At 53.5% G+C, this 23,662-nt stretch overlaps 1 protein-coding gene across 4 annotated transcripts in view; it reads left to right on the forward strand.

The window, feature by feature from the left end:
* Mgmt (O-6-methylguanine-DNA methyltransferase) overlaps window positions 1-23,662 on the forward strand; it is a 234,236-nt gene that overhangs the window by 23,803 nt on the left and 186,771 nt on the right. The window contains exon 2 of one of the 4 annotated variants that reach the window (XM_077105377.1): window positions 12,523-12,660. The exons of 2 other annotated variants lie outside the window; for them this stretch is intronic. The gene's annotated coding sequence lies outside the window, so the exon portion shown is untranslated. Of the gene's footprint in view, window positions 1-12,522; window positions 12,661-14,529; window positions 14,558-23,662 lie in introns of those variants that run through there. One more of the 4 variants, XM_077105379.1, reaches the window with a different exon arrangement.

Consider the following 23,662-nt stretch of genomic DNA (forward strand, 5'->3'; position numbering starts at 1 on the left):
TTCTTCCCTTGTTTTCCCATGTTGTTCGTGTGTCTTCCCTTTTAGCTCTGTGGACCTGAGGTGTTACTGTTTTTACCCTATATGCTTATAGTGCCCCTGCAGGGTTCCATTACCTCTCCTCCCCAGCTGGTGTTCCAAACTGGGAGTTGTCCCAACTAAAGATGGCGACGTAGGTGATCCAAGATGGAGGTGGCTGCTTTCAGCGATGGAGAGTGAGATTGGGTGGGAGAGGGGTGATGGCATTGGGCAATGTGTTCAGAGATGCAGCTCTGGGGAGTGCAGTGTTGTGGCTGTGGGCTGTCTTCAGAGCCTGTGCAATGTACCCAGGTGCAGGCAGGCTACAGTGTGTAGGGGACTGTGGCAGTGGCTGCAAAGTCCCAAGATGGAGGTGACTGGGGAAGCCCCGTGTTGGTAGATTGAGGTCCACACGGGAGTGGCGGCTGGGTGTCCTACGGGAGCGCTGTCCAGGATTCCTGCGCAGGTAGATGGCCAGGAGTCCTGTGTGGGTGCTGCTGCTGGTGGTCCTGCTCGGGCACCTGGGAGCCCTGCGTGGGTGAGTAGTCAGGAATCCTGCTCTGACACTGAGGCCTGGAGCCCTGTGCAGGCAAGGCAGCCATGATTCCTGTGCAGGAGCAGCTGTGGGGGTCCTGTATCACTCCCAGAGAAGCAGTATTTCCACTACTAGAATCTCAGGTCATAGAGCGACCCCAAATTCTACCTCCCTCTGGCCCGCCATCTTGGATCCCCCCTTTTGTGTTTTCCATTTTGTTATAGTCCACATTTTGCTGTCTTTATGTGCTTTGTACATTGGTTGCATGCTGTACTTGAGTATGAAGAGCTGTAACGTCTCTACCTACTGATATTCTACCAAAAAAAAAAAAAAGGAGTCCCTCTTTACCTAGTTGGGCACTGAGAGTGAAGGGCTCGGTTGGGCCAGGGATGGTCTGTGATTTTAGTAGGACTCTGTCCCTGGGTGGACCCATTCTTTGAGTATGGTGCTCTGGTCTTTATTTTGTGGTACTGAGGATGGAACCAGGCCCACATGCATGCTAGGCAAGTGCTCCTCCAGTAAGCCACACCAGCCCTCCCTCTGGTCTTGGGTTGAAGGTCTGCTGGTCTCTCTCCTCTGCCTGTGCATACCCTGGGAGGTTCATGTGTACCCACAGAGCGTTCTGTGCTTGGTTCTTCAGCTTGTCATTCTCCCCAGGCGCAGTCAGGAAGTGTCCTGCTCTTGACTCTGCTCAGCGCTCTCTCACGCCCCACCACTTGCCTCTCACCATTGCATAACGGGCGATGGCACATTGCCCAGGCTTCTCGGTGCAGTCCCATGGGGCAGGATGCTGGTGCGCTCTGGGGGGTTCCCCAGATTTCTGATCTCACAGCATCCCCCAAGACCACCCCAGATTTCCAAGGGAGAGCATGTTTGTGGGGCCCATCCAGCTGCTTCCTGCCTATACCAGCCTCAGCAGATGCGCCTGGGAAGGGAAGATGGCTGTCTCCACTCAGACTGGCCATCACCTGATCCTGGTTGCTTCCACAGCTCTGTAGTGTTCATAAAGATGGCGCTGGTAATTTTCCTGACTCTTCCTGGTTACCATGGGAACTTGGACTGCCTCAGTGCATTGTAGAAGTCCATCCTGACGGTTTCTGATTTCCTCTTGCTTCTTGCTTGTTTTTTCTCCCATCATAAACTTTTATTCATTTGCTCATTGTAACTAGTATTTTGTATTTTATACCAGCATCTTGAAATACCTGAAGCCCTTGGGCCAGGTGTGGGGTTTTGTGTTTTCAGTCTGAGGTTTCTTGTAACTCTCATGTTTGGCAGGTTGGCACTGCTAGGCTGGGACTTGGTGGATTATGAACCCCTCTGGGTTGAATCTCTTAGGCTGGACTTCCAAGGACCTTGCCACTCTCCTCTAGGACATGTTGGGGTTTGCCTTTGCCTGCCACCAGGGATGTCACCAACATGGTATGCTGAGACCCAGTCTCATCCTTTCCGAGGCCCTTCTTGGCCAGGGGTCTGGGTTGCCTCCGGCGCTGCAGGAGGCCCATGCTGTGCTGAGTGGTGAGGTGTGCTTCTCCCTGATGCCGCACTCTGCCCACGGCTTCCTGGGTTCTGTGGCTCTCCTCCTCCTGCCCAGGTCGCTCCTGCTTCCTGCAGAGGTTGGCTTGGACTTTAAAGAAACGGTCCTTTGGTGGAGCACACTGTACACAACCATCATTACCAGTGACGGGCAGCTGAAGCAGGAGGGTTTCAAGTTTGAGACCAGCCTGGGCAACTTAGACCTCAGCAACTTAGACCAATGTCTCAAAATAAAAAAGAAAAAGCACTGGGGGTATAGCTCAGCAGAAAAGCGTCCCTGGGTTCAATCCCAGAAGCCAAAAAAATTTTAAAAATTAACAAACAAAAAAAACAATGTCATTTGTTCCAGGTCTGGTGTATTAGAGTCCCTTACTCCAGTTTTCTCAAAAGAACTGGGTTGATACCATTTCTCCCTAAGGCTACTAGAAGCTAAATATAGACAGAGTCTTGAAGATTGGGAAATAGTGATGTTCAAGCAGATTTCAGGGGGTTCTGGCCTGTGTGAACACGTGCACACTGGCCATAGTCCCCGTAGTGTGACCAGGGCCATGTGCCAGGCCCCGCAGGGGGCCAAGGAAGGCTGTCTAGGTCATTTCCCAGGCTCGTCTTTTCCTCACCTCTATCTGGGAACTGCTCCTTCTGCAGAGGTTTGTGTGAGACTCTGTGGGCCAGGGCTGTGTGGGGCCCTGGATGTAGCCCCCCATGTCCACAGCCATCACAGCTGCCCATGGACAAGTGCTTCTGTATCTGGGGCGATCCGTGTTGAGCTGTTTTCTCACTTGACCTCACATGCGACAAAGGTGTGAAGCCAAAGGTCCTGTTTCAGGGCTTGGCAAAGCACCCAACGGAAGACGGGGTCCTCCTGTGCTGGGAGTCTGGGGAAGCACCACATCTAGAAGGGGGCGAGCTCTAGGTCCTCACAGGGTGGAAGGCAGAGGGGCAAGGGACAGAAAAGTGTGGGCTCTGTCCCACCCAGGAGAGAGGCGCCCTCATGGCCCAGGCCTCTTGGAGGGAGGACCCTCCTCTTGCCACCATTGCATCGGCAACTCCTGAAGTTTGGAGGGGATGCAGTGTTGGGAGGACTGGTGTGGGAGGACTAAGCAGGGAAGACTTCTGACACCTCAGGTGAGACATTCTCATCCCTGGCTTCTTCAGGACAGTGCCACGTAATTGTGAATCCAGGAGTGAGTGCTGCAGGCCTGTTTCTTGTCTCTGTTCTAGAAACATTAGCCACCATGTTCATAAGGTGTCATGGGGTGTGTGAAAGGCTAAGTCCTGACCTGCATGGAGTCCAGGCTCACACTGGGCTGAACTGAAGGGCACACTCAGTGACCAGTGGCCACTTCATGGTAGCAGCAAGGAATTCCCGGTTCCTGGTTCTTCAGTGACTTCAACACCTCCTCACCTCCTGCATCTCAGGTTTCCTAATAGGGCAACGACAGGGTCCGTCAGGGGTGCCCAGTGGAACGTTTTGCAGTGTTAGAAATGTCCTTAATCTGTGCTGTCCAGCAGCCACATGTGACTAGAGCGGCTTGGAAGTCGAGGTTTAGATTTGGTTGCAGTCTTATCAGTTAGATTTGAGTGGCCTCACGTGGTTCACAGCCGCTGTGGCCAGCGCTCTGTGGATGCGGTTTGTCAGACGGTATCTGAGAGGTCTTTGGAGTCTTTGAATTCTGACATTTGCTTAATTTGCTCATTTCTGTTCTTATTCATTCATTCATTATTTATTTTTTTATGTGGCTGCTCTGAATACCAGGAACTGCTTGGTGTGTGATCACAAACCTCAAGCCTTCTTCCTCTCTGCTTTGACAAGGGGTCATCACCCCTGTGGGAAGGGGACTTTGCCTCCCCAAGCCCCTAACAACTCGGGGGTGGCAAGGGGTCCTATTGCAAAGCCATTTGGGCTAGCTATGCCTCTGCCAGTCCCGTACCTCCTCTACTCACTCGGCCATGTTTCTTTAACCAGGTTTTGAATTTTTGTCAAAATTAATTTAAATTTATGATTCAGTTTTCTGTTATAAGTAATTGCTGTTTGTAAATGAGACTAATTTCTATTTGGTATAACTAATGCAATTTAGAGCTGCAGATCTCTTGATCCTCTGGGTCCAAGCAGAAGAGATGCTCTCCCCGATGTTGGAATGAGCAAGATTTTCCTTTGAATCTTAAAATATCTGCTTTGTAAAACTGGGTTAAGTTATTTTAGAAACTATAAATAGTCACTTGGTAATTAGGTATTTGGTTTTATTTGTTATAATGGAGTTGCTTATTAAAGTTTGGTGCATTTTTATCCCGTGGATCCGAAGCTTTTATAGGCCAAATGATAAGAGGCAGCCTGTGTATTTCATTTGTTGATTATGACTCATCATGTGACAGATGGCCTCCTGAACTTTTAAATTCTTGTTTGCTTGTAGAGAAGGAACATTCTCGTGTCTTTTTTTGATGGGGCCTACTCTCCAATCCTGCACCCACTTTATATCATCATAACCTTACACCGTATCACGTAGCCCAAACCGCAGCCACGAGCGCTCGGACATGCCTTCCCGTCAGATGCTGGTGGAGTTGGCTCTGCCGTGGTCTTATCTCTTCCCACCAGGACTCTCCTTCCCTTTCTTCTTGGCATCGCTGCTTCATGTAGTTAAATGACATCAGAACGTCATCAGACGCAAGTTCCTGCAGAATTAGCCCTGCATCTGGCTAGCACCAGAGGACGTCAGGCTGCTCCCGGAACCCGCACAGACAGAGTAGCGTCCTCCCCCGCATCTGTCTGGCAGTGGGTGGTGGCACACAGCTGAGAAGATTGATGCCATGCCAGGCACTCCCAGTGCCCCAGTGGCCAGCAGTGGGCCCCGTAGGCTTCTCCTGGCCTGTGGCTGCCCTCAGAGAACATGGAGTGATGGGGGCAGGTTTGTTTTGTGTCTGTTGTTTGGAGTCTTCCTTTTGATTTGTCCTTATTCTTTAAGAATTGTGATGATGACATCTTTCTCTGAAATCAAGCATTGTGACAAGCTGGAAGCTGTGTTTTGTGAGTATTCAGGGACCCTGGTGCCTGGAATTTGTGGCATGGTCCAAGTCTCCTGCAGCCCACTCCTGCCTTAGCACCACATAATTTCTGTTTGCCTTTTTCATATGATCCAATAACAATAAGTTCATTTTAAAATTTATGAAAGTTTAATGAATGGCCGGTGAGAGGAGAGACCACTTTTATAACAAGATTAATACCCAGGCTCTAGGGACGTAGCATTTTAGTAAAATCAGAATTTTTGTAGCCTGGTGCTGCTTGGAACCTCTTGCTTCCTTATAAAAGTGTCTAAATAAAACACTGGCAGCCATCTCTAGCCATGGTTTCCATCTGCTCTTGGTGGCCTGACCCAGAACCCCCAGGTGGGGGAGGGAGTCTTGCCAAGGTCTCCCAGTTCCCGTCACTTGGCTGTGTAGTTGACATTCTCGGATCTGGTGCTGGAGGCCAGCATCCCTGGCCCAGGTGTTCCTGGGAAAGAACTGGGGGAGTCTCCCAGCAGCTGGCTCGCCTGCCTTGTGGTCTCACGCTGGTGCTTCATCTCTGCCCTGCTCCTTTAGTGACTGCACCTCAGACAGGGTCCCAAGGTCGTCTTTGGTTGTTTGTTAATGAATTAGTGAATTCAGCCCCAGCAGCCCTCTGGGGGAGAAGCCGTGGAGCAGACACTGGCATGGTCTGTGTCTACAGTGGGGAGCCTCGTTTCTGGGTCTCATTTATACTGAGGTCTGAAGTCACTGGCCAGCGACACTGATCTCCACTGAGGGTCTGTTTAACCTTTGGGTTCCCAGCCTCCGCTCACACCCCTGCTCTGCTCTGGACCGTTGACAGGCACGTGCAGTGTCCTAGCTCTGGGTCCTGCACCCAGGGGCATCCTCCCTGAGGGTTGATGCCCAGCCCCATACCCCGTCTGCCACCACACAGTGATCTGCAGCACAGGGACCAGAGGGGCCCTGCATATTCTTCATGCTGTCCCTCATCCTCCTTCCCATTCTGAACGGCCAGGTGTCTGGGGTCAGAATGGACCCTGCACATGCGCACATGGCAATGGAATGGCTTGTCTTACTCTGGCATCTTGAGCTAGTGGACTCGCAGCAGAGTGGGGGTAACAGTAGTGCACCTCCTGAGTCCGGCACCAAGCATTAGCTCTGTGCAGCATGTGGGCGGTCACCAGGACCAGGCACTGACCTCTTCATGTCCTCTAGAGCCTTGCTGCCTCTTCTTCGTCTCCTGTGGTGTGCAGTTCTGAATTTTGAGCCCTCCGAGTCCCCAATATAACTCTCGAGGAGGTGGGGTTAGGGTTAAGTCATGGGAGTAGAGCCCCTGGGAAGGTGGTCAGCGCCCCAGGGAGATGGGCGCAAGGGAGCTTGCTCTCCCCCACCCCCTGAGGACAGGGAGGGTGTAACCCTGAGCCAGGACGGGGGCTCTCACCAGGCCCCCATGCTCCCAATCCTTGGTCTTGGCCTTCTGTCCTCCACCCTGGGGTGATAAGACGGCTGGGGGCTGTCAGAGCAACTTTGCTGGATGGTGTCACCCACTTCCTGGTGGGTCCTCTCTTCTCCCCTCTCATTTGGGTTTCTGCTCTCTCCTGATTTGATGGGGTCACCCAGTTTGGGGAAAGAAGGCACAGACATCATGTGCCCCTCGGGGGTCCTACCACAGGTGTGTGCTCATCTCTCAGTCATGAGTACTGTTGACCTTGTGCCTTGAGTAAGGTGGCGTCTGCCCTGCTTCAATCACAGGGTCACCGCTTTCCCTGGCAAGTAGTGAGAGACGTTATGTGCCTGTCCTGGTTCCCCCAACTCCACCCACCCATCTTGGCCACCCTGGGTCTTCTTGCTGTAACAGCTTCCCGTGGTGTCTGAGCATGTGTTCTCTTTCCCTCGGTCCCTCCTCATTGATGGATTGTGGTTCTTCTTGAAGAAGTGCTGGCCTTCCTTTTCCGTTACTGAATTGTTCCGTGGCATCATCGAGGCTCATGGAGGACAGTCTGTTCCTTGTTGGATGGAGGACAGTCTGTTCCTTGTTTCACTCCAGTGACTCACTTCACTCTTGGGCCACTCCGCAGGTTGGCTCCCACATCTGGGATGGCCTGGCCTTTTCTGGCCCAGTAGTCCAGCTAGGTTTCCTTCCTTCCTCCCTCCCTCCCTCTCTCCCTCTCTCCCTCCCTTCCTTCCTTCCTTCCCTCCTTCCCTCCCTCCTTCCTTCCTTCCTTCCTTCCTTCCTTCCTTCCTTCCTTCCTTCCTTCCTTCCTTCCTTCCCTCCTTCCCCCCCAGCCTCTAGATCTAGAAACTTCTTTGAGGAGCCTCAATTCTGTTTGTGGGAGAAGGATACTAGCAGCCCTGTCCTGGGTGGGAGTGTTGGTCGCTGCTCCCACCCTGCCTGACCCATGTGTGCACCATGTCTGCCGTGGTTTCTCTGCCTGTCATCTGTGTGCACGGTGGTGACTAAGACTGCTTCCTGGAACCTCTAATTTGAGCCCAACACATGGGTTCTTAGGGCCTGTCTTCTGTGCTGCTGACCTGTGCCAGCCATGGCTTCTTTCAAGTGGACAGTGAGACCTGAGCATCGTGTTTTCATCCCTGGGTACAGACGGCGTGGCAGGCAGAGCCCTGCTCGGGCAGAATACTTCCCTTGCTTGCCTGGTGAGAAGACTTCAACCTGCAGAGTTCTTCTGTAAATGTAGTTAGAAGCACAGAGTTGACAGTTGGACTGGGACAGACAGACAATGAAATCATATCCTATCAAAATAGAGGCATGCTCCTGAGCAGACACACCAGCTCACCGGCCTCCTCACATATCCAAGTCCAACAAAGCACTGAAGGTCCTCTGGTGTTCCGTAGGAACATTCTCTACTAATTACTTTTTCTCTTCCACCCATTTAATTTTCTTTCAGTTCTCATTTTTGTAAAATTTGTGTTTGACCTACATGTGATCTGGTATGATTCTTAGATCTTTGTTGTAAACAGTAATATTGAAAGTGCACGAAACGAAAATGACCCCTCTAAGAGCCTTGGCTGTGCTTTGACACACCAGGGACCCTGTGGGACCCCCACTGTCTAGCACCATGGTGAGAAATGTGGAAGGATTGGAACCTCACCCCAGACTCAGGTTTATGAAGTTGCTTTATGTGGCTGCGGAAACAGTTGAGAGGTCATTTGGTGATAATTGTCCTGAACATTCACTTGCCTGTGTGAATGCTAGGTGAAGTATGTCTTCACTGTTGTCACCTTCTCCTGGGCACAGAGCTTTGAGCATGGTCCCATATCAGAAATCTCAGGATTGGAGGAAGGCACACAGGATTCCTCGGCAGCAAGGGGTGACCAGTGGCGCCTTCATCCAGAGGGGTCCTCCTTGCTTCTGCTCGGGCATTGCTGGTTCCTGGCTGTGGAGGCACTTTGGTGGGCTGGGGCAGAGGGCTCCCCTAGGGCCCTGTGGACTGTGCCTCTTAGGGCAGCTCTCGGTAGTGGGAGAGTTGGTGGCAAAGTGGCCGGTCCTGGTGTTGGACTTCCTGGCTTTAACACTCTACAGGTTGGCTCTGTGGCCTCTCAGGATACAATGTCCCCTGTGCATTTGGGTGGCTGTGGTAGCGGGATTCCTGTTGCATTGATGGGTTTCACACAAGTTTAAAGGGAATCATGGAGTCTCAGGGTCCTGTAGGCTTTTGGTGATGTACTAAGAAAACATTTAGCTCAGCGGCTTGGTCTTGGTTGCATCCTGGTTCAGTGTCCCCTGACAGTTCATAAGGCGCCTCCAGTATCTCTTGCTCCAGAATCCTTTGTAATAGGTTCTTTCTTGCTCTCCAGCTGGTAGTGGGATACTTGGGTGCTTTTCTGTCCAACAGCGACTCTTAGGTGAAGTGTGCCTGTGTACTTACAGGCTCAAAGTTGCTGCCTCTTCTCCGCCCTGGACCGTGGCCTGCATTCTCATACTCAGACTGCGCCTGCCTGCCGTGGGGAGGGCACCTCTGTTGTGCAGCCTGGAGGTTGACTTCTCCTTACTTGAGGATGTGCGTCCTCTCTCGGGACACTGAGCTCAGCTTTGAGTGTCTTGGCAGCTGCATGTGGGTGGCCCATGGGCTGTAGTCGTAGGGTTCCAGTACCCCTCAGATCCCTAGCTGTGTCAGGGCCAGTGGGTCTTGCCAGTTTTGCCATGGCCACCTTTGGTCTCCTCCTGGGTTTGTCAGCTTCTCCACAGTCGCCTGCACACCCCCTTCCCACTGTTTGGTGCCAGGTGAGAGGTCGTGGGTCCTGCTGGCAGGGATGACCTCAGTGAAGCGACACCATGTTCACATGCGGTTCTGAGCACGTCCAGTCTGTTTTTGGCCCACGGTGGGTTTAACTTGAGAGAAGCAGCAGTTGGGCAGTGGCAGTGCCTGTGGCAGGTCTAGAGGAGGGGCACCAGTCTGCTCAGTCCCCTGGGTGCAACGCGCAGGGGACTCATGCTGCAGCATTGCGTGCGGTGGCGTCTCAGGCCCATGTGCGCTGCGGTGGTCCTGGGAGCTTCGCCCTGGAGCCCCGGTCAGCTCCTGTTCTCCATGCCCCTCGCTCTGGGTTGCACTCGGTGCAATGAGGTGAGATGTTACACCCTCAAAGCAGCCTGTGACATGGAACCGCCACACAAGCCAGGAGATCCTGTCCCTTCCAGCCGGGCTGCTCAGGAGCCCGTGGGCATGAGTTTGCCAGTCTCAGGTACGGACGCTCCTTCTGGGATATTTGCTTTTTGATAGGAAAGGAAATAAACAGCCACAGAGCTTTTTCATCTTGCCTTACGGGTACAAGCTGGGTCAGCCGTGATGTGGCCGACCTTCCCTAGGAAGTGAGACTGAGGTCTCAGGTGAGAACAGGTGACAGGCCACCACCCGTCCTAACTTCTACATCCTGCTGCCTGTAGTCAACTTGGGGAACCTGCAGTGGGGACGGGGACTCTCCCTTTATTGTTCCTTAAGTCAGATTGCCTTCCTTTTTATAAGGAATCGGCTTTGGGAAAGAACGAGGAGCAGAGAACAGGACGGGGGGGTACAGCAGTGCTGTGCCTGCCTGGGTCCCTATGGCCCACACAGTCCTGGGGCGACAGCTGGGTTAGAAGGCAGCTGTATCCAAACAGTGTCAAGATGCACTTCCTTCTAGTGAGTCTTCTCCTTATTTCATTTATGTTGAAAACCGAGTTGACGAATATGAATACAGATATTCAGAGTTATTGTGCAGTCATATTTGTTTATGTGCATGGTCCAGTTTCCAGGCCATAGCTTATCTTCTAAAAGGGAAGCCGTTAATGGCATTGCCCACACTGCTGTTTTTTTTATTTTTATTTTTATTATCCCCCGGCTTCTGTTCTTCAGGTGTGTAGCTATTTCAGTATTATGAAGAATGATGGATGATGCAGGAAAGTTTCTTTGGAAGCACTTCTGATATTGTGCAATGCACTTGGGGGTCAGCCGCACTTGACTGATGCATGATTTATCTCATGTCCCTGCCACTTCCCGAGATAAAGCTGCTGCTTTATCAAAAATGCCAGCAACTGTGATTTAGAATTTATAAACCTCCGTTTTCAGATAATCGTTCTGATTATTTTCTGCCTTGGCAATAAAATGATAAAGGTAATTGCACACAAATGTGAGATCGCACCAAAATACAATGAAATTAACCTGAATTAGCTTGACTTGTCGATGAGAGGTATTTATGAAATGTGGTATTGCAATAAGGGAGAGTGATCTTATGGCTGGAAGGTGAGTTATCGCCTTAATGTAATTCTCTTTGAGATTTAAAAAAGAGACTGTTTCTGTTGAGGGTGATTGTGCTTTTGAAATTAAGTTGAAGTGATTCCTATAATTGGCAACAATAATGCACTGGAAGGTAATATCTTTTATTGTGTCATGCCTAGCTGCATTACCTTTTATTCCACGGCTTCTGGCTTTAGCCTCTCCACACTCAAGTGGAAACGTGGAATCCTGTCAGATCCTGGGTCTTGGGGCTTTGATTCTCTCTGTAGCCTAGCTCCCTGTCTGAATGTAACAGGCTTTCCCCCGTCGTTGATTAGTCAGTCATTTAGATATCAAAAGTAAAATTATATTATAGTTAATTTATTAAAAAATTAAAGGAGGTTTTCAGAAATAGCGTTTGTTTCTTTGTCTTGTTGTAGCCAAATAGTTCTCAACAGGGTGAGGCTTGGTGCCACCTCTTCAGTACACCTATTTTGTAATCTTTCTTTGCACTTCCTAAATGAAATTCTTCGATGAGACGTGCCCCCCGACTACTTAATGGAAAACTTCAAGGAAGGACGGTGTGATAATTAATAACGGTGCACCCCCAGCACAGGAGTGCTGGGGCAGGAGGGGACCGGGATGCTGCAGTGCACCTGGAGGCTTGCTTTCTGGGTGTGCGTTGTCTGCTCTGCATTGACACTGGAGACGGGACTTTTTCAGAATGGCAAGGGGATGACTTTTGGGGAAGTTCTACGAAAGTGGAGTTGGTCTTCCCATTGGTGGCGTAGCCGTGTTCCTGGGAGGCCTTGCAGATACGGGTGTGGTAGAAACACTTGTTTTTGTGTTACACAGGGTGGTGCTTTAGAGTCTGGCTGATGTGATGAAATGCGCTCCGAGAGGCAGGATGCCACAGTGGTTGGAGTCAGCCCCACGTGTTCTGGCACTTGCCTGATTCCTTCCCTTGGAATGTCAATAGCTCCCGCCATCTTTAAGGACCTGGGAATCCCTCCCAATTCCCAGTGGGGCCTTTGAGGACTGGAAAGACTGTTGGGGATGCCCACACCAGCTGGGCTATACCCAGATCAGGTGCTCCAGGGTTTTCTGGTCAGGGGCACCTGCTCCTGGAGAGCCTGAGGCGGGCCTCCGTGTGCTGAGCAGGCACTCTGCCCCGAGCCACACACCCAGCTCTGTCTTTAAGATGGGTGCAGTTCTCCAGCCTCTGGGCCTCCATAGCTTTTTTGCTCTTGCTCTTCTTGCTCAAGGAGTCTTATTTCCTTCTGTGCTGGCTCCTGGAAGGTCCTGGACGTGGTGTGTGGGGAAACCTTTCACTTTCACGAAGTCGGCGCTAGAGCAGCTACTGCTCCTCCTCAGGTGCACGGAGGGTTTCTGGACAAGACCAGCGGTTCTCAATGGGGGGCAACTTTGTTCTTACTGGAGGCATTTTTGGGTGTCCTGATTAAGGAGGTGCTGCTGGCCTTCTGTGGGTAGAGGCCAGTACCATCCCACAATGTGCAGGACAGCCCCCAGGCGTGACCTGGCCCCACGTGTCAGCACGCCATCGCCAGGGCTACTCAGGGGACTCTCAGCACGTGCTCTCTAGAGCCCGCTGGGTGTTCTGTCCCATGCCATCGCCGCGCCTGCCCTGCCTTTGCCAGTGGCATCCCATGGTCTCAGACAGGATTCTTCTAACTCCGTCTTGGACTCCCTCCTTCTGTTTCTTAGGCCATCCCGCCCCGTCAGGAAGAGCTTTCCAGTTCTGTGGGTTTTCTGAGCGTCCCATACCTCGTCCTCTCTACGGCTGTGAGCACAGGGTGAGAAGATCCCGGTGAGGACATGGTGGGAAGGTGCCTGTGAGGACAGGTGAGGTGGGGCCTGTGAGGGCAGGTGAGGTGGGGCCTGTGAGGACAGGTGGGAAGGTGCCTATGAGGACAGGTGAGGTGGGGTCTGTGAGGGCAGGTGAGGTGGGGTCTGTGAGGAGAGGTGAGGTGGGGCCTGTGAGGACAGGTGGGAAGGTGCCTATGAGGACAGGTGAGGTGGGGCCTGTGAGGGCAGGTGAGGTGGGGTCTGTGAGGACAGGTGAGGTGGGGCCTGTGAGGACAGGTGAGGTGGGGCCTGTGAGGACAGGTGAGGTGGGGCCTGTGAGGACAGGTGAGGTGGGGCCTGTGAGGACAGGTGGGAAGGTGCCTGTGAGGACAGGTGAGGTGGGGCCTGTGAGGGCAGGTGAGGTGGGGCCTGTGAGGGCAGGTGAGGTGGGGCCTGTGAGGACAGGTGAGGTGGTGCCTGTGAGGACAGGTGAGGTGGGGTCTGTGAGGACAGGTGAGGTGGGGTCTGTGAGGACAGGTGAGGTGGGGTCTGTGAGGACAGGTGAGGTGGGGTCTGTGAGGAGAGGTGAGGTGGGGCCTGTGAGGACAGGTGGGAAGGTGCCTATGAGGACAGGTGAGGTGGGGCCTGTGAGGGCAGGTGAGGTGGGGCCTGTGAGGACAGGTGAGGTGGGGTCTGTGAGGGCAGGTGAGGTGGGGCCTGTGAGGACAGGTGAGGTGGGGCCTGTGAGGACAGGTGAGGTGGGGCCTGTGAGGGCAGGTGAGGTGGGGCCTGTGAGGGCAGGTGAGGTGGGGCCTGTGAGGACAGGTGAGGTGGGGCCTGTGAGGGCAGGTGAGGTGGGGCCTGTGAGGACAGGTGAGGTGGGGCCTGTGAGGACAGGTGAGGTGGGGCCTGTGAGGACAGGTGAGGTGGGGTCTGTGAGGGCAGGTGAGGTGGGGTCTGTGAGGAGAGGTGAGGTGGGGCCTGTGAGGACAGGTGGGAAGGTGCCTATGAGGACAGGTGAGGTGGGGCCTGTGAGGGCAGGTGAGGTGGGGCCTGTGAGGGCAGGTGAGGTGGGGCCTGTGAGGACAGGTGAGGTGGTGCCTGTGAGGACAGGTGAGGTGGGGTCTGTGAGGACAGGTGAGGTGGGGTCTGTGAGGAGAGGTGAGGTGGGGCCTGTGAGGACAGGTGGGAAGGTGCCTATGAGGACAGGTGAGGTGGGGCCTGTGAGGGCAGGTGAGGTGGGGCCTGTGAGGACAGGTGAGGTGGGGCCTGTGAGGACAGGTGAGGTGGGGCCTGTGAGGACAGGTGGGAAGGTGCCTGTGAGGACAGGTGGGAAGGTGCCTATGAGGACAGGTGAGGTGGGGCCTGTGAGGACAGGTGAGGTGGGGCCTGTGAGGACAGGTGAGGTGGTGCCTGTGAGGACAGGTGAGGTGGGGTCTGTGAGGACAGGTGAGGTGGGGTCTGTGAGGAGAGGTGAGGTGGGGCCTGTGAGGACAGGTGGGAAGGTGCCTATGAGGACAGGTGAGGTGGGGCCTGTGAGGGCAGGTGAGGTGGGGCCTGTGAGGACAGGTGAGGTGGGGTCTGTGAGGACAGGTGAGGTGGGGTCTGTGAGGACAGGTGAGGTGGGGCCTGTGAGGACAGGTGAGGTGGGGTCTGTGAGGACAGGTGAGGTGGGGTCTGTGAGGACAGGTGAGGTGGGGTCTGTGAGGACAGGTGAGGTGGGGCCTGTGAGGACAGGTGAGGTGGGGTCTGTGAGGACAGGTGAGGTGGGGCCTGTGAGGACAGGTGAGGTGGGGCCTGTGAGGACAGGTGAGGTGGGGTCTGTGAGGACAGGTGAGGTGGGGCCTGTGAGGACAGGTGAGGTGGGGCCTGTGAGGACAGGTGAGGTGGGGCCTGTGAGGACAGGTGAGGTGGGGCCTGTGAGGACATGGTGGGAAGGTGCCTGTGAGGACAGGTGAGGTGGGGCCTGTGAGGACAGGTGAGGTGGGGCCTGTGAGGACAGGTGAGGTGGGGTCTGTGAGGACAGGTGAGGTGGGGCCTGTGAGGACAGGTGAGGTGGGGCCTGTGAGGACAGGTGAGGTGGGGCCTGTGAGGACAGGTGAGGTGGGGTCTGTGAGGACAGGTGAGGTGGGGTCTGTGAGGACAGGTGAGGTGGGGCCTGTGAGGACAGGTGAGGTGGGGCCTGTGAGGACAGGTGAGGTGGGGTCTGTGAGGACAGGTGAGGTGGGGCCTGTGAGGACAGGTGAGGTGGGGCCTGTGAGGACAGGTGAGGTGGGGCCTGTGAGGACAGGTGAGGTGGGGCCTGTGAGGACAGGTGAGGTGGGGTCTGTGAGGACAGGTGAGGTGGGGTCTGTGAGGACAGGTGAGGTGGGGTCTGTGAGGAGGTGGTGGGAAGATCCTCATATGGACGCAGTGAGAAGATGCCTGTGAGAGTGTGTAGGAGATCCTGGGAGAACAAGGTGGGAAGGTGCCCGGGAGGACGTGGTAGGACAGAGTCATCTAGGTTTGAACTGTCCCTGTGGACTGTCAGGTGGGTGACATTGGTGCTAGCTCCCCCCACACACACCTGTGGTTTCCTTTCTGGGCCATCATCTCGGCACTCATCTTGCATCCTTGGCTTGGGCCCCCGGAGTCTGTTCTGGTTCTTGGTTCTGTTCTATAGCCAACCCATTGATGTTAAACTTCTCTCCGGCAGTGTGTAGGTGGAGGACATTGTCTTGGGAAAGCTGGTGGACCAGAGCCTTGGGACGGCTGGTGGAACATGGAAAGGTGTTCTCAGGTTAGGCAAGGCCGCCTGGCACAGGCAGCTGTCTCGAGTACCCCAAGAGTCAGCTACCCGCCTGGGGTCAAGCTCCTGGAGGAAAAATGACCCTCATGGAGGAAACCAGGTTATCACCCATACTGAGGAGTGGGTCCTGTTCAGCCACGAGTGAGCTTCTCAGCAACTAGGGAGTCCTGTGTTCCAGTGCCAGGGGAGGTCCTGAGAGTGGGCCCAAGATGGGCATTGTGACCCATGCTTTTGGCAGATCATGGAGCCTCTGGTGAGTAGGCCCAGTGGCCGATGGGTCCTGCACAAGTGTTTATTGTCCACCTCAAGCCACATTTCTTTCCAGTGCTGCTGTGTTTGCTAGTGCTTTGATTGTATTAGCCACTTGTGAGATGGAGCAGCCTTTCCATCTCCCAAAGTAGATATGGATCTGCTTTCATTATTTTTATCTGTTGAACTTTAGCATCCAGGAGAGAAGCCCCAAATGTTTCTTCTTATTCCTGTGCAGTCTTTAGGGTCTGAATCAAGTTAAAACATTTACTGAGCCACAGGGTTCTGGTGGGATGGTCCTTTGTGGGTGGGGGCTTCTGTTCTGCAAGGCATTGCCCTCCCTTTGCTTCTGTCACCAAGTTTGCCGTCTCTTTTTGGCAGCCCTCCTGCCCCCAGTGGAGCCTGAGGTGGAGCCCGTTAGTGCCTCTCAGCCTGACTGCCCCTGACCTGTGAGTGCCGGCGCCTCTCGTGGCCAGATGCACAGGCTCTAGCATTGCTGTGTGGAGGCCTCTTCCCTTCATTTCCGAGGGCCGCACCCCTTCTGGCCACCTTCAGAAGTCCCTGCTCCAACAGTAGCCCCACAGGTGATGATTGTGGCAGGTGGCAAGCACGGGCCTGTTCTAGAATGTCTGGTGATTGGTCCTGCAGAGCATGGGACAGGGGTCGCCAAGGCAGGAGGCAAGTGCTGACTAGGGTGATCTTCTAGCAAATGGCTGCTTGCCAGGTGGGACGTGGGCCCTGGCTCCAGAGGGGCGTGGAGCATGTCCTCAGCACAGAACAGATCTGGGTAATTTAGAAGACCACATAAGACAGATGTTGCAGGCGTGCCTGGACCTCACCGATGTGGTTGAAACAAACAAAGGCAGAGTTTTCTGTCATGAAGATGGTTTGTGGACAGAGGTAAGAACTTACTTGAATGAATCAGTAAGTGAAATTGGACAGCTGTCAGGAGGGCAGGTGGGTCAGGAGCTGAGCCACACAGGACTTCACTGTGCAGTGTCGAGTCCTCGTCTGGAATTTGGCTTATGAGGGTTCTGTCTGCTTTTTCCTTTTGGGTCAGAATTTGCCTTTCCTCTATGGGCTATCTACCACTGCTGCCCAGAGGGTCAGGAATACCTATTGCTCTGCTTCTGGGCGTGGAATTCACCCTCCAGTTGGATTCTTGCTGTGTTCCCACAGTGTGCTAGCTGAAGCTCACACAGTGCACATGACGGTTCCTGGGAGGACGCGTGCAGAATGGCCTCTTCCTGCACCGCACACCCTGGACACCTGTGCTGCCCTCCTCCATTTCGTTGGCTTGCCCTTTTCTGTTGCCTGGCACGTTGATATTTCCTGGTGCTCCTGTGCTGTTTCGCAGAGAAGGTTGTGTTTTACCAAGGAGAAGCAACTTATGGTGATGCCGGTTACTTGTTTCAGGTCCGAGTAGTTCAGGGTTAACAGTGTTCCTGAACCTCAGCCGAGGTCCTCCTGCAGGATGGTGAGGCAGAGCCGTGCTCAACGCTCCAGTCCACCCAGAGGCGACCTTAGACAGCAGTTCTACTGTGCCCAGTGGTACCTCCCGCTCTCGTCAAGTTAGCCTTTTCTTTTTTTGTGTGATTGCATGTGATTCTGGGATTTATAGTTTGCTTGGTTCATTGAAATCTCTCGAAGTAATGTTTTTAAAAAGATGAACATCTGGGTGTTAAAAATCTTCTCCTGCCTGTGAATTGGCATGGCATGGCATTGCTCCAGGCCACCAGTAAGGAGGGAGAGCCGCAGAGGGCCTGAGAGGCCCTGAGGGTGGTGTGCAGGGAGTGGTTGGCAGCTGAGTGTGGGAGGGAGGGAGGGAGGGATCCCCAGCGCCCTGTGGTGCTGGGGCCAGCAGAGCCCTGCTGCTAGGCCACATGCTGTCTCCATGGGACACCCCAGGTGGCCCAAGTTCCCCCTGAATACTCTGTTCTCTGCCTAGCGAGCCCCTTCTCAGTCCTCTGGGAGAACCATGGGTAACCAGAGGATGCTGGGAGTTGCCAAATGGGGGTCATAGAAGGGAAGGAAGTTTTGATATGATGTGCCACAGAAGTGATCCCTCAGAGAGTATTTATTGAGCATTTCCCAGAGACTAAAATAGATTATAGTTGTCAAAAATCTGTGGTTTTTGTAGGAAACCACATACCTTGGGGAAGACACTAAAGCTGATTGTGAGAGTGGGTGAAATATTGGAAGATGCCTCATTCTGGCCTTTCTCCCACAGCCATTCCCAGGAGCCTGAGGAGGCACGCACAGGCTCAGGGTGGAGACCTCCCAACCCCCTCGCCTCCAGAGCCCCCTCCCAGGTGCGTGGTGGGTGCAGGAAGTCCACTTCACCCCTGCTGCTGTGCGGCTGGCAGGGCCCAGTGTTGCAGAGCCTCACCTGAAGGTGGATGCCTGCAGAGAGGCCAGACAGGGTCCTCACACACTGGGCACTGGGGCACTGACCTGTGGGAATGGCTGGCACTTCTCACGCTCTGTCACGCATCAGAGTCTCGCTAGTTAATTCAGTAAGTTTATTGATCTATATCAGATATGAGGAAAGGAAGAAGTTTAGGATTTTTATAGAAGTATAACTAGTGATAAAAATGAAAAATACATAAGAGGGCCAGGGTTGTAGCTCAGTGATAGAGTGCTTGTCCTGCATGTGTGAGGCACTGGTTCAATCCTCAGCACTACATAAAAAAAATATATATATATAGATACATGGGTAAAGGCATCTACAACTAAAACACACACACACACACACACACACACACACACACACACACACACCAGATACATAAGCCCTAGATGATGGGATTAGGCATAGGCTAAGGGCAGGAGAATCAAGTCGGTTCAGTGCCAGGTGCTGCACAGCACAGATTTTCTGTAAAATACCATGAAGAAAGATCAGGAATTAAGCGTCTTAGTGATCAGAGTAGCTTAGGGACCCAAATTAGTGGCCTTGGGCGGTGACTCAGTTTGGGTTGGTTTGTCTTCTCAAGGCTGTGTTCCTCCGGCTCTCAGGTTTTTATGAGTGAGTCAGAAAGCTGGGATCAGAGAGGGGCTGACCTGCAAAGGACAGAGGACTCAGAGGACAGCTGACTCAGCCAGCTCAGGCTCACCCCGGGCTGTGTGGCTGGCTGGGAAGGGCAGGCCATCTACCTTGCCAGGTGTCTGCAGACCCCAAATGATGGGGACTCAGGAGAAATCGGCCTCCATTCTGTTCCCACACTTGCAGAAGGGGGGCAGCCATCGTTCACCCAGGTGACCTTCACAGTTCCACATTTCCTTTTCCACCCACCGATTCATTTTAGGCTAAAGACCTGCTTTAGCGATTTCCTGGGGACCTCAGTGAACACAAGAGCTCGGTATCCATGTCCTCCTTTATATTGTGACGTGTCATATATGTCATATGGATCAGTACCTCGTCCACCACAGTGGCAAGCTCAGCGCCCTGCGGTCACCAGCCCTGTCCATCTGGCACTGGGAAGTTGCTCTTTTGTCGTTAAACTTCAGGTTTCTGCCGTCAGAGAGACGGCCATGTCTAGGAGGTACACTAGATGCAAACGGCCTTGTCACGGAGTGGTTACTGAGTGGTGGCTCCGCAGTGCCTGGACACCGTGGGTGTGCCCTGGACACCTGCAGGAAGGAGAAAGTGGCAGCATTGTGGAGTCTGAAGAAGTAGCTAATTGTTGAAGCCTTTTCATTCTCGACAGCCGGGATTTCTCCTCCAGCTACCTGTGGAATGAACGTCACAGATCCAAGAGGTTTTCATCTGTGAATATTGTTTGAAAAATTCATTCTGCTGTAATTTAGATAAAATGTACCTGCTAAATTTGGTAATAACATTCTCAAGGTTTTACATTTTTGTTAGTTTTTGAAATATTCTATGGAGGTGTTCCTTGTAGAGTGAGATTATATCAGCATGAGAGAGAAATAATTACATTCCTCCATTATTGGAATGAAGATTGGGTGTAGCTTACATATAATTTTGTAATAATCCCTGTTTTCAAGGAAAAATATTTACACAGTACTTTGTCATTGTGTCATTTGTAGACAAATAGGCTACAGGATGGTTTTTGTTATTATTGAAAAATGGATTCTGTGTATAAATGTGGATTTTATATGTATTTTTCCCATGTGTATAAAAAATATCTCAAACCAACTTGAGACAAAAGTGATTTTTCTACATTAAACATTAAATTTTCACATGGGCCACTGGATTTTTCTGGTTTCATCTGGTCCTCGGTCCTCTCTTGACCCACTGCTGTGGTCTGAAGGCCTGTCTCCCTGAGTTGCATGTGGAAAGCCAACCCTGAGGTGCTGGTGTCTAGAGGGACTTTGGGAACCCTTCCTGCAGCAAGGGGACTAGTGCTGTAGTGGGGAGACTCATCTGTCCCTCCCCAGGTGGAGACAGTGAGAAGGTGGCCTCTGGCAGGCCTGGTGGGGGCCTTGATCATGAGCTTCCTGCCTCCACACTGTGAGAAAGAAGTCCTGCTGTTTCTGGGCCTCCCTGTCCCTGCTTTTGGTTGCTAGTCTGAGCAGGCTCAGCACGTCTCTCCCCAGACGGCTGGGTCTGACCATTGCCTTAGCACCAGGGCCCAGAAGCTGGGTGCACTGCAGAAGCTCCTGAGGCTGGGCAGTGATGGGGCATCCGCTGACCTGCACCCAGCAGGCTGGCGCAACTGAGAGGAAGGGATCAGTCCACCCCTGCCCTGCTTCCTGTAGTGGCAAGAGGACAGGTAAGGACAAGAGGAGTCAGATTCCTTTTGAGGCCACATGTGCAGGTGCGCTGTGTGTGCACTTGGAGCTCACAGTTGCCCGGGAGGTGGTCAGAGGGGCGTCCACCTCTGCTGCTCCTGCTGTAGCCGGACTCCTTCCCCTTGGTCAGGAGTGCCAATTGCCTGGGCTCAGCATCTCTCTCATGGCCATGGATTATGTCCTGAACTGCCTCTTCAGAAGTGCCTTGGTGACGGTGATGGTCCCCTAGACGGAAGGCACCACGGCCACCTGTGGGCGAGAGCACAGGCCGTGTGATTCTGGAGGAGGCTCCATACTCCAGTTAGGGGCAGGGCCAAAAAGGAAATCTCCTTCTTCCCTGATGGGCATGGGTTGTGGAGCAGGGGCCGGGGCCGAGTGGAGCTGCCGGTGTAGGGAGACAGCCGAGGAAGTGAGGGGAGAAAGATGGCTCTTCCCTGAAGGGTCTGTTTTGTCATTTAATTCCTTTTAATGAGTGAGTGCCGGTCATCCAGGAATCAGGCTGTCCTTGGTATTAAGGGTTGAACTCAGGGGCACTTAACTACTGAGCCACATCCCAAGCCTTTTTCTTTTTTTTTTTTGAGGTGGGGTATAGGGTCTAGCTAAGTTGCTTAGGGTTCCCCTGAGTTGCTGAGGCTGGCTTTGAACTTGTGATCCCCCTGCCTCAGCCTCCCAAGCTGCTGGAGTTACAGGCGGGTGCCACTGTGCCCTGCTGCATTCTGGGTTTATAATGATGGAAAGCAAATATGACTTTCTGTTCTGTGGAATTTACCACCTTCCGCAGGCAGCATTTTCTCCCTTCATGGGTGAAGTAAGTATCAAGCGTGTGCAGTGGTGCCAAGTGGGGCACACACGTGTGTCTGTGCCACGAGTGTCACCAGGACTTGCACACCTGGCGGGGCGGGGGGCTGTTACTCTGTGCCTGTGGCCTGTCCCATGGGAGGGAGGTGTGCTGATTCTCGCTGTCTGCCCAGTGGTGGCCCAGGGTGCTCCCCCACGGGCCTGCCCACTGACAGGTCACCCCAGGAGGCCAGGATCCTGTGCTGTGATGTCATTTTCTGTAAGCCCTGGACGACGATAAATTCAGTTTTAACTGTTGTAATTAAGACTTGAGACTGCAAAGCTGTCTGTGAGGGGAAGGACCTGTCCCTTTCTCCAGAGAAGAAATTAATTGTTAGAGTGTGTGGTAGTTGAAGAATTTACTGTAAGATAAAAGACCGGTGTTTCATTCTTGCATTTATTAGTATTTAATCAAATGGAAAGTGCACTTTTGGTCTGGAAATCTTGGCTTCAGCTGCAGGATTAGACTGAATTATTGTTTAAAGAGTAAAAGGCATAGAATTATATGTTCAAGTTATCAAGCCTCTGATCGGCTCCGGGTATAATGTGACTAATTTAGAACATAGAATTTCCTGCCGCGTGGACTGGAGCCTCGGGTTAATCGTTTGGCAGCGAGCACGTTTCCGTGGCTGTGTGGCCTTGGGTTGGATGGCGGCTGTCGCTCCAAGAGCACCAGTCCTCGTCAGAGCAGGTGTCATCAAGGCCCCGTCGTCAGTGGCTGCCCGAGCGTGTCAGGAACACCAGGCTCCTCTGCTCGGGACACCAAACCATAAATCATCAGGAGCGCCTCAGCTGAGCCTTTTCCCTGCAGAAACGCCGTGCGGCTGAGCCCTCAGCAAGGGTAGGAGGACTTGATTCTGCTGGCTCGGGGGCTGGCATGCAGGTGACCGTGGTGGCAGGTGGGTGGCTCTGCAGGCCTCTCTGCCAGGACGTGAGGAAATCCCAGCAGCCTTTCATGACGGTGTCTCCGCTGTGCTCGACACTCAGAGAGGCCTCAGCCCAGCCTGGTGGTCTTGGGTTTGTCCTTGGCAGGCACTAGGGAAGCCTGGGGACTCACGTGGGCAGTCCTGTTTGAAGACTGGAATTGTTGGGAGAGAAGCCGGCCAGTGGGTCATGGCAGCCTTGAGGGGGTCTGGAGGGAGATGGGCTGACCAGTGGCCTGGGGCAGAAGGAATACAAAAAGGACCTGTTCCCTGGCTGCTGCTGCATGCTGCGGTGGAGAAGCAGTCCTTGTCCGGGAGTTTGAGAAGGTGGGATTAGGGTACCAGAAGCCCTGAGTGCAGCTGCAATTAGCATGTCCAGATGTCCCTGCGATCTTGACCTTGAGCGCCTTACTGGGTTTGTGGAGTGCCCCAGGGAACGCTGCTGAAGGGAGTGAGAGAGGTCCCTCCACAGAGGTCGGGGAGGAGTGAGAGGGGGGGCCGGTTGCCCCTGGCCACTGTTGCCCCGTGTGTCCACAGCAGGAAGTGTCTCAGGCCTCCCGGGGACTACAGGGTGATTCCCACCCGTGGTCAGAGTACATGACTCCTGGACACTGGCTGGAGATGGCCCAGGATTCTGGTAGGTGCCCACAGTGAGCTCTGGTCTGTGGCCACCACGGTTGGTCATCAAGCCTGGGAAGGTCTAGCGAGTCTCCGTGCGAGCTGATTGCCCCTTAGTGAGTCCCTAAAGAGAAGCACATTTCTCAGGTAGAAATCCAGCTGCCCACAGTGAAGGCTGTGGGCCATCAGTGGCCTTGCCCCACAGCCCGGTTGCAGACAGGAGCAGCGTGCCTGGGCCTGGCAAGCCCTCTTCCTGGGTGGGGTGACTTTAGCCTGCCCTGCTGTCTGCCAGGGGAGTCCTGCACCAAGGAATGCATGTCCAGCTCCTGAGCGGAGGCGGGTGTCCCTGTGATGCCTGGGACCCCCGGCTGTGTGGCTGTCCTAGTTGAGACCTCCTCATGCCCTGTGCATTCCTGTTCCCCATACGTCAGCTCTGCAGGGTGGGTGCTTTCTGCTGTGACATATTTAAGCTGCAGCTCCTAAGTCACAAGTTGCGGGAACTGACGTGGCGCTGGGCACAGCCTGCCCCTGCCTTCCTCCTGATAGGCTGTCCCGCCCGGCACCTTAGTCAGAGCCTGGAGTTGAGGAGCGTCCCGGACTGTGGGGCTGTGCCGTGGGAAGCGTGAGCTGCAGACTGTGTGGGGGTGGCCCTGGGCGTACACCTGTGACTGGCGAGTGCCCTGTCCAGCCGGTGAGATGCTTAGGGTCACCCGACCTCGCCATGGAGTGTTCTGGCAGGGAAAAATGATTTAAGCAAGGGAAAATGTGGAATTTTCTCATTTTTTTCCCCATGGCAAATTATAAATGAATAGTTCCTGCCTGATGTTAAAATGGGATGTGGGAGTCAAGGGGCTTAGGTGTCAGCTTGCTGCTGAGGCTGAGGGGCATCTTT

This window comes from Callospermophilus lateralis, chromosome 15 (assembly GCF_048772815.1).
Source record: "Callospermophilus lateralis isolate mCalLat2 chromosome 15, mCalLat2.hap1, whole genome shotgun sequence".
NCBI lineage: Eukaryota > Metazoa > Chordata > Mammalia > Rodentia > Sciuridae > Callospermophilus > Callospermophilus lateralis.